Genomic DNA, 11095 nt, shown 5'->3' on the forward strand with positions numbered 1-11095 from the left:
GCTTTTTTCTCTCTAGCACCTTTGTTCAGGTAAACATCCCGCTCTAAACAACCAGCCCAGATGAGTTGTCTGGTTCTGTTTGTCTCTACCCATCAGTGCATGCTTGTTTTAAATGCCTTTAAAGAATGAGGTGTGTACAAACAAAAACAACCAACAATAAAAGGAATGGGGTTTGAAAACAGCACTTTAATTAATTGACATAAATAATAACCTTTAAGTTAATCATGAATTAAATTGTCCATTAAGAAAAGCCTTGCCAGGTGGTGTGGGAACACGCCTTTGATCCCAGCACTGGGAGGCAGAGGCAGGTGGATCTCTGTGAGTTCAAGGCCAGCCTGGTCTACAGCACAAGTTCCCGGACAACCTCCAAAGAAATACAGAGAAACAATACCATCCCAAATTGCAGGTGGAAAAAATAAAATAAAATTAAGTTCTGAGTCAAATCCATGAAAAACAGCATTCTCCTGGTCCTACCCTATCTTTTGTTGTTCTCCAACGACAACCATTTAAAATTTTGTTAGATTTATTATCTTATGTGTTTGAGCGTTCATGTATGTGTGTTCCATGTGTGTCTGTTGCCCTTGGAGGTCAGAAGAGGTCATGGAATCCTCTGGAACTAGTTATAGTTGTGAGCCATCATGTGAGTGCTGGGTAATTGAACCCTCTGATTTTGTTTTGTTATCTGAGACAGGGTCTCTGTGTGATCCTTGCTGTCCTGCAACTCGCTCTGTAGGCTGACCTCAAGCTCTGAGAGATCTGCCTGCCTCTACCTGCTAAATGCTATGTTTAAAGAAGTGCACACCACCGCACATTGAATGGCTGATTTTTTTAAATAACACACAATTGTGTTTTTCTTTTCTCAATCTGTTGTTTTGTGAGACAATTACTGTGTAGCACAGTTCTGTAGAGGGTAGCTCTGGACCGTGCCCTTTCTGCCTCAGCCTTCCTTCCTGTTTTTCCTTAAGGGGATGACAATAGTCAGTTCTTTTTCTGTTCCTTCCATGTCTCAGTCTGTTTCTCCCCACTTCTGAATGTAGTTACACAGTCACTTCTTTGTGAATACTAGCCAGAGCTCAGTCCCACAGTGAGTGGTGTTTTCTTGGACTACTTGTTTTCCAAGTAATTGCTCTTCTGTGTTTTTTGGGTGCTTATGTCCTCGATCTTATTTGACCTCTAAGTCCTTTTTCTACATCTATGCAGCATTTCATTAGTATCAGACTCCTGAGGAAGTCTTCTGGAGCCTTCCGTACACATACGGAGAATTCCCTTTGCCTCTTGCTCTCCTGTATTTTTTTTCTTTAAACTTTCTTTATTTATATATGTGTTTTTATGTATACATTCATACATAAATACATATTTTTTTTTCAGTAGCTTCCTGGAAAAGGGTACAAGGAAAATGTTTGGCTTTAGATCTTACATAATTTAAAATGTCAGTTCTGGGGTGCATGGCTTCAGTCTCAGCGCTCCAGAGCCAAAACAGGCAGGTCTCTTGAATTTGAGTTCTAGGACAGCCAGGCTACACACAGAGAAACCCTTTCTTACAAAAGATTTAAATAGTTGAGTAAGATCAAGCTGGGTAAGCATGGCTGAAGGTGGATTTGATCCTGTGAATGCATTTGCTCTCATGAGCATACGATGAGAAGACTGGTCCGTCCGCTTCGGCAGTCCCAGTCCTACTGCACAGACACAGAATGCTGCCCGGAGCTGCCAGGACCCTCCAGTGACAGCGGCGTCAGCATTACTGTGATCCTGATGGCCTTGGATGGTGATTGCAATGCTCCTGTTCTTACTGGGGCCTCCTAATCTGAGAGGCTCAAGCCTCCCTGGGAAGCCATCAAGTCCTCACAGTGGACAGGCCCCGCCCGCCCCTACTGTGGACTAATGTTGATGTGGGAAGCAGAGATTGTTGAACGCTGTGCACGACTAAATGACTGAAGATGACCAGAGTACTCCTAACTTTTTCCTTTTCCACCTGCAATTTGGGATGGTATTGTTTTCATGAGCTTCTAGAAATTTCACTTGCAAACTGACTTTTGCTTCCTGTGTTGCCACAGTCCTTATTTATGGTATGCCTGAGAAAATGATTCTATCGGAAAGTTCACAGGGCTTGTTGGTTAGCCTAAGCTTAAAACATTCCACTCGTTGTCCCTGGAACCGTGATCATAATGTTCGTGGTGGTTTCTGACCCAAGTGAAGGGAAATTGAGATTTCTGCATTTAAGTGTTTTTAGTAGACTTAATAGATTTTAATTTTTTTCATAAGGTATTTATTTGGGGTTATTTGGTATGAATGACAGAACCACACTATATTTACTTTACCTCGGCAGTTTGTTTGTGGGTGGCAGTTTTCTGTAGTTCTTGGGACAGTGACACTTTTAGACTATTTCCCTTAGAGCCTACAGCTGAGGTCTGAGTTGCAGCTGGCTTATGTGGCTAGAATAGGAAAGGTGAACTGATTCTTTACTGTTTTTTTTTTTATTAATTCCTATTAAAAATTTCTGATGTTAAGAATACATACTATAAATAAGCACGATTGATTAGTATAAAAAAATGTCAGTTCTGCCGCACATTAGACTGAGTTTATTAGGTGAATACACATAGTAGGAAATGATTATTTTGAGAACTATAGCCTGGCAGTGGTGGCACACACCTTTAATCCTAGCACCAGCAGGCAGAGGCAGGCAGATCTCTTGAGTTTGAGGCCAGCCTGATCTATAGAGTGAGTTCCAGGAAAACATACAGACAAAAATCTATAAATTCTTCTCTTAGTTTCCAGAGTTTAGTTTCTAGAATTGCTTTTGAGAAGTGTATACCACTGTGGTCATCTATCTGTACAAGACCCATTTTTGCTGGGCGGTGGTGGCACCTGCCTTTAATCCCAGCACTCTGCTTTCCAAGGGTTTTTGATAGCAACAATGGCACAAGCTGTCAGCAGCAGCTTTCCCAGCAATGTATTATTAGGAAGATATTTCTTAAATTCTAAGGCTGGAACTTTTGCTGAACCTCACAGCCAGATTTCATAAACCTCGAGTTCACTTAAGACTGCTATCTACTATGTACTCAACCTGTTTGTTTAATGTTTAAGAGAATTATACAACAACCAACCTTACTTTACTTGCCTTGTGTTTCCCATGTAATCGGCTTTACAACCTAAGAAAATGCATAGCTTTTGTAATTCTAAGTTATGCTCTTGGGCGCCCCTGACCCATGAAGTAGTACATTTGTGTTTGTATATGTGTTATGATCATCATTTGCTGAAAATAGTAAATATGCTGAAGGTGGTCTTATAAAATGAATATCTACCATGAGTGCTGGATATTGTGTCCATTATCTAGGTTGGTTGGGGCAATTGGGAGTCAGTGATTTCATCCTTTGTTACTCTATTTCTACAAAGTATCTTTCATTCCTTCTCTATGATGCTTTCTGTGTTCGACCAGAGAGAACAAAGCCCTGTTGTACACACACACACACACACACACACACACACACACACACACACACACACACACACACACACACACACGGAAAGACAAGCACAAGAAATATTCAAGCAGGCACAATTTTAGATTCATACACAGGAGTAGCAGAAGACAGGGAGAGTGAAGTAGAGAATTCAAATCTGGCTTGCTCTTGGTTAGATGACACCTAAAGTGCTTTAATTTCTGTCTTTAATATGACACCAACACCTGAGTTTATTATTAATGTGTTCAAAATGACTGCATAGGTACTCTTCAAATTTATGATATGGATGTCATAATTTATCTTTTTGTAGGTGTACTGTTTCATCTGAAGTAAAGGTTGGTGCCATTTAAGTGGTTTCCTGTTTTAAGGAATTTGAGGACCTTCTCCATTTGCAGAATATCAAGGGCTCCAGACATTGTGTGGGTTTCATTTAATACATAACCATGAACTACTGTGTGGACCCCTCCCTGGACAGTGCAGAAAAATACAGTTTTGTTTTTTGTTTTTTTTCTAGAGAGAGTTGCTCCTAGTAGCCTTGACTGTCCTGGAACTCAATCTGTCCTTGAACTCAGAAGATCCACCTGCCTCTGCTTCCTAAGTGCTGGGATTAAAGAAATGCCCACCACAGTCCCAAATGTGTTTTGTTTTTGTTTAAAGACAGGTCTTGTTAGAATACTCCTGCTTGGCTGGACAGTGGTGGGCATGCCTTTAATCCCCGCACTTGGGAGGCCTAGATAGGTGGTCTCTGTAAATTCGAGGCCAGCTTGGTCTACAGAGCGAGTTCCAAGACAGGCTCCAAAAGTGACAGAGAAACACTATCTCCTAAAAACAAAAACAACAAAAAATATTCCTGTTTCAGGCTCCTATAGAATAGCTTGGACTATAGGCCTACTCCTTCATGTGTGGCTGGTTGTGGGTTTTCGATCATGATTTTATTACAATGAAAACCCCAAATTGGTTCAAGTGCTAAAGTTTACCATGCCAAGTACTTGGCCTACATTCTAATCTCTAGTACCTATATAATCTGGCAGTGTGTACCTGGGCCTAGCAGTGGGGAGGCAAATACAGGAGGACACCCCCCCCCCAACACACTACCCAGCTAATCCTGCCGAATCAGTAAGCACCAGCTTCAGTCAGAGAGGCAGGGGCAAGTGGATATATGAGTTCAAGGCCAGCCTGATCTACAAAGCAGTTCTAGGACTGCCAAAGCTACATAGACCCTTCCATAATGTTGATCCTAGGCATCAAACTCAGGACACCAGGCTTTACTCTGAGATATCTATCGTGCCTGTCCCCACAGCATGGTGTGTTTGTGTGTGTGTGTGTGTGTGTGTGTGTGTGTGTGTGTGTGTGTGTGTTGAGTTTTTATTTTGAGAACTGTAGATCAACATGCACTGTTTTTAAATTTAATTTTGTTTAGTTTTGAGATTGTAATTTTAGTATTTCTTCCCTTTCCCTCCCTTCCTCCAGCCCCCCCAATGCACCTCCCTGTTCTCTTGCAAACTCACACCCTTTTTTTAATTAGTTTTTATTACATGCATATGTATTGTGTATACAAATACACTTCTCACTATAACTTATTTAGTCCACGTAATGTTACTTGTATGTATGCTTTTAGGGCTGACCATTTGGTACTGGACAAGCAATTGGTATTCTCTTCCTTAGAGAGGATCACCTCTCTCACTCTCAGCTTTCCTCAGTTGCCTGTAGTTCTTTGTGGACTGAGGCCTTGGGGCTTTTCCCTGGCCACAGTGCAGTTTTAAGAAATAATATAGATTGCTCAGCAGTCTCGTGTAGGATCGGGCTGCTCACAATCACCTATTGCTCTAGTTCCAGAGCATCCATGCACCCTGAGGGCATCTATCACACAGAGACATACACATACACATACACATACACACACAACTGGAAAATGAAACAGTTGATACAGGAACTGGAGAGATAGCTTTGTGGTTAAGAGTGCTTACTGTTCTTGCAAAGAACCTGAGTTTGGCTCTCAGCACTCATATCAGGCAGTTCCCAGCTTCCTGTAACTCTAGGTCATAGAACCCAACACCTGTTCTGTATACCAAGAACACTACTCAAGTGCACATTCTCCTCACACATACACACCTAATTAAAGTTAAAAGCCTTTGAGGACACACCTTTGATCCCAGCACTTAAGAGGCAGAGGCAGGCAGATCTCCGTGAGGTCTACAAAGTGAGTTCCCTAACAGCCAAGGCTACACAGAGAAACCCTGTCTTCAAACAAAACCAAAATGTTTTAAGTGATACAGAGATTTCATGTACCCTATTCCAAGTTTGCCCTGCAGCTGCAGCTGGCTTGGAACTCACTGTATATCAGGCTGTCCTCAAACTTTTAGTGATCCTCCTGCCTCCCGAGTGCTAGGATTGAAGTCATGCACCACTCACTATTCGTGGCCACATTTTGTCCATTTTCTTTTTTCTTTTTTTGGTTTTTTGAGACAGGGTTTTACCGTGTAGCTTTGGAGCCTATCCTGGCACTTGCTCTGGAGACCAGGCTGGCCTCGAACTCACAGAGATCCACCTGCCTCTGCCTCCCGAGTGCTGGGATCAAAGGCGTGAGTCACCAACGCCCGGCCATTTTGTCCATTTGCTAACTGGATTTTTAAATAAACTTTTAGTAGTTTCCATTTTTAGAAAAATCTTCTATATAATCAATAATATAGAAAAATCGATAATAGAGTTCCAATATACATCTCATCCAATTCCATTGAACCCAACTCCATTCCTTTATTGAACATTTGTCTAATGGCCATCATTGATTTTTACCTGGTAATTTTAATTTCAAGAGTCTATATAGTATATCATATTTCATTTACCCACCATGTATCTTAGGGTAGCTCAGCTGTGATAGTTTCTCTGGCTTCATTTGTTTTTCTTGACCCTGACAGTTTGAGAGCTACTGTCATGTATTTTATAGATTGGCCTTCCACTGGTATTTGGTATGTTTCTCATAATTAGACTGGGGTTATGACATTGGGAAGAAAAGGCACAGAAGTGACTTTCTTTTCTCACCAGTGTCATCTGTCTACCTATTTATCTCTGCTGTATATTTGATATTTTATATACATACATACATACATATTAGATACCAACATGACACCGTAGATATTGATCACCTTAATTACTGGCTACAATAGTATCTGTCATGTTTCTTCCCTGTAAAGGTATTATTTTGAAATTTTTTCTTCATTTTGTAAATGCACCTGACTTACCTTAAAACCCATCGTAAATTGAAAGTTTTGTAAATCGAAATGGATTGAGGGTCAGTGAGATGGCTTTCTTCTAAGCCTGACAATCTGAGTTCAATCCTCAGACCCCACATTAAGGTGTGTCTTGTTTCCTTTCTGTTGTTGTGAGAAGAAACCATGACCAAGACAACTTGTAGAAGAAAGAGTTTATTTGGGGCTTACAGTTTCAGAGTGTTAGTGTTTAAAATGTTTTCATTCTTTTGGCTTTTTTTTTTTGGAGGTCCCACCACCCAGCTCCCAAATAACTCAAACATGGAGACTTTTTCTTAGTTATGAATTCCTGGTCTTAGCTTGGCTTGTTTCTAGCCAATTTTTCATAAATTAATCCATCTACCTTTTCCCTCTGGGCTTTTATCCTTTTTGTTTTGTCTTGGTTTTTTTCAAGACAGGATTTCTCTGTGTAACTTTGGAGCCTATCCTGGCACTTGCTCTGTAGACCAGGGTGGCCTCGAACTCACAGAGATCCACCTGCCTCTGCCTCCCGAGTGCTGGGATTAAAGGCGTGCACCCAGCGCCCGGCTATCTTTCTTACTTCTGTATATTTTACTATCCTACTTACTCCATGGCTGCCTGGGTGACTGGCCCCTTAAGTCCTCCTCCTCTTGTCCTCTTGCTGCTGCTCCCTCTGTTTCTCCTATTTATACTACTATGTCAGCCCTGCCTGTCCTTGCTCCCACCTTGCTATTGGCTGTTCAGCTCTTTATTAGCCCATCCGGTGTTTCAACAGGCAAAGAATCAGAGCTTCAATGAGTTAAACAAATGCAGCATAAACAAAAGTAACATCCTTGAAAACAATATTCTACCACAGGTTAGCGCAATGACCATTATGTTGGGGAGCATGGTGAAAGGCACAGTACTGGAGCAGTCAGAGAGCTTACATCTTGACCTATAAGCACAAGGAGAGCCAACTGGGAATGGCCTGGTTTTTGAAACCTCAAAGCCTGCCTCCAGTGACACACCTCCTAATCCTTCCCAAACAATTCCATCAACTGGGGACCAAATGTTGAGGGATATGACCCTATGGGGCCATTATTCACAGCACCATGGATGGGAGAACTGACTCCCCCCAAGTTGTCCGTTAATCTCCACACATGCACTGTGTTATGTGTAGGGAGCCGGTTCCTGCATTCTCCATTACAATAATGGTGCCTAAAGACACCAAGATGTAAATTACTTCACAGGCGCTGGGTAATCTCCATTCCTTTGATCTCTGCCTATCCCGTGGCTCATTTGGCCTGAGGAGCTGAAGCCATTCATAGGGTAACACGTCCCAGGCGGCTGCTTGCCAGCCTTTTTAAGGGATGGGTTTCTTAGTTCAGAGTCTCCGCTCTGGTAAGCTTATGCTCTCTCCCAACTCTCAAGATGCATTAAAGCTTGTCTGCAGAAGGATCCGAGTGTCCTGCGTGTATTTCTTGCCGGCGAGAACATACAGCGCGCGGGACATATGGTGCCGAAACCCGGGAACATGTGAACATCTCCGGCACTGCGGAGACCCCTCTAACGGGGCGGATTCAGAACTGCAGGGTGGTAAATTCGGAGAGGTATGTCTTTTCTGGACTTTGGCTTGGGAATGTTGCTATTTTGGGAGGTTAATGTAGAGGCTTCTGTGCTTTTACTAGGAGCTATTTTGACTTTTCTCACTGTTGTAACAATCTTAAAGAAGTCCAGAATTACATATCAGAAACCGAATGTAGTGAGAGATGGGGCGCGCCCAACAATAAAATATAAGGAAAAAGGACCTCCCGGGATGTCTACTGACAAGGGAGTGTATAAGGAAAAAGGACCTGCCGGGATGTCTAGTGACAAGGGAGTGAATAATTTGTTAAGAGAAACAACAACAAATAAGAAAAAAGGACCTCCTGGGATGTCTAATGACAAGGGAGTGAATAATTTGTTAGATGATAGCTCTGATGACTCTGAAAGCTCAAGAGATAAAGTTTTAGAGAAAACAGCTCAGCTAGATGAAAAAGAAACAAAAAAGGAGGGAGAGAAAATAGGGGATAACCGGTCACACCCCGGTAAATTTAAGAGAAATAAAGACTCAAAACCTAGCCTCTGCCCTACAACGAAACTAGAGGCCTTGGAGCTGAGCAGCTCAGACTCTGAGATTTTAGACTCTAGCAAGGAAGCAGAGCTAGAGGAGGAGGCAGCACGATACCACCCCGATAGATATCGGCTGCCAAAAGTGAAAGCAAATATGAGGCCATCGCCTGTTAATTCAGCGGGTGTACTTCTATCAGCACCCCCATTATTTGGTACCGACTCCTTTTTACCATCAGAGGAGCGGAGGAAATTACAGATGGCTTTCCCAGTCTTTGATAGGGGAAAAGGCCATGTATGTTATTCAACACTTCTTAAAGGCCTGGAATGCCTGGGGCTTTAAAGCCTCATAAACATTAAAGCTCAGGGCCATACCGCGGCCAAGCGTCTCACCTCAAAACCTAAAAGGCCAAAAGGAAATGGTAAAATGGAAAGATATCTTAACTGATCTTTGGAGAGGCCCGGATCCTATTCTCATAAGATCCAGGGGAGCTATTGTGTTTTCCCACAGGATGAAGAAAATCCTCTGTGGATCCCAGAAAGACTCAACCCGAAGAGCCCCTTCGGACCTTCAAAAGTTGAAACTCCACCCTCTCCCCGGGAGTTGAGAGCCGCTATTGTTATCCAGATTAACTCCTGTCCTTGACGGAGAGAAAGGGGTGGGGGTGGGATTGTTTGATGCAGCCGTTTGCGGATTGGTGTTACTTTTGGCTGGTCTGTAAGCTCCAGGGCTCAAACCAAGAGAGATCGCCCAAGCGCTTCCACTGATATTTGGCTAAGCAATAGGCCGCCGGCCAGACAGCTCTTGCACACCCGGAGCCTAGGCTCATTGCACAGGGTAGAGTGTCTGGTTTGAGCAGCCCAATGAGGGTGTTGAGCAAAGGCATCGCACAGAGTTGCCTAATATGCAGGCTTCTCTGAGAGGTACGTTGACCTGCATAAGGGTTACCTGCCCGAGCCTCCCTTTCCCAGAAAAACGGCAGAGGACAGGTCGAGAGTGCTTCGGGTCAAGCTAACAGCCTGATGGCGACTCTCGTACACAGTCTTAATGTTTGATTTGGGAAGGTACAACCTCTACCTCTATCCCTCAACATATGGGTGACCTATTTGCTTGTAAAAATATAAAGCCTTATCATTAATTAATAAAAAAAGGGGGATATGTAGGGAGCCGGTTCCTGCATTCTCCATTACAATAATGGTGCCTAAAGACACCAAGATGTAAATTACTTCACAGGCGCTGGGTAATCTCCATTCCTTTGATCTCTGCCTATCCCGTGGCTCATTTGGCCTGAGGAGCTGAAGCCATTCATAGGGTAACACGTCCCAGGCGGCTGCTTGCCAGCCTTTTTAAGGGATGGGTTTCTTAGTTCAGAGTCTCCGCTCTGGTAAGCTTATGCTCTCTCCCAACTCTCAAGATGCATTAAAGCTTGTCTGCAGAAGGATCCGAGTGTCCTGCGTGTATTTCTTGCCGGCGAGAACATACAGCGCGCGGGACAGTTATGCACACACACAAAATAAAGGTTTTAAATACTGAATTAAATGAAATGTCTTATTCTGGAAAGAAGTGGGAATTAAATTTGACATCTAGCAGTTACTCCAACATTGGGTATAAACCTCTTTAGGCCCCTTACTAGCCACTAGCGTTACCTTTTGTTGTAGATCATAGGTCAGCAACCACCTGAGACCAAATTTAACCCCCCAGCTCTGTTAGTTTCCATATTATCTGCAGCCTTTGTGTGGCCAGCAGGCCAGTGTGTTAGCTGCAGCAGAGCTCTTGCAGCCACAGGGTCCAAAATATTTATCTGTCTCTGCACTAGGATATTGGAAGGTAAAGAAGAATAATTTTTAAAGGCTGGAGGCTAGTATAGGGCTACATAGCAAGACCAACTCAAACAAAGCAAAGCAAAAAACACTAACCAGCCGGGCAGTGGTGGCACACACCTTTAATCCCAGCACTCGGGAGGCAGAGGCAGACGGATCTCTGTGAGTTCGAGGCCAGCCTGGTCTACAAGAGCTAGTTCCAGGACAACCTCCAAAGCCACAGAGAAACCCTGTCTCGAAAAACCAAAAACCAAAAAACACCACACCAAAAAGGTTATTGAGTAAACGTGGAGCCAGGTAGTGAGTGGTTTTGCACAGCTTTAGTTCCAGAACATGGAAGGCAGAGACAGGCAGATCTCAGAGTTCAAGGTCAGCCTGGTCTGCAGAACGAGTTCCAGAACATCCAGGGATACACAGAGAAACCCTGTCTTAAAAAAAAGAAACAACCAAAAAAAAAAAAACAATAAAAAAGTAAATGTGTGGATATTTGTAGCTGTT

At 43.0% G+C, this 11095-nt stretch overlaps 1 pseudogene; it reads left to right on the forward strand.

The window, feature by feature from the left end:
• The first annotated feature begins 1219 nt into the window (after window positions 1–1219).
• LOC103159780 lies at window positions 1220–3307 on the forward strand (annotated as a pseudogene).
• The last annotated feature ends 7788 nt before the right edge of the window (window positions 3308–11095 follow it).

Source organism: Cricetulus griseus, assembly GCF_003668045.3.
Source record: "Cricetulus griseus strain 17A/GY chromosome 1 unlocalized genomic scaffold, alternate assembly CriGri-PICRH-1.0 chr1_1, whole genome shotgun sequence".
Lineage (NCBI taxonomy): Eukaryota > Metazoa > Chordata > Mammalia > Rodentia > Cricetidae > Cricetulus > Cricetulus griseus.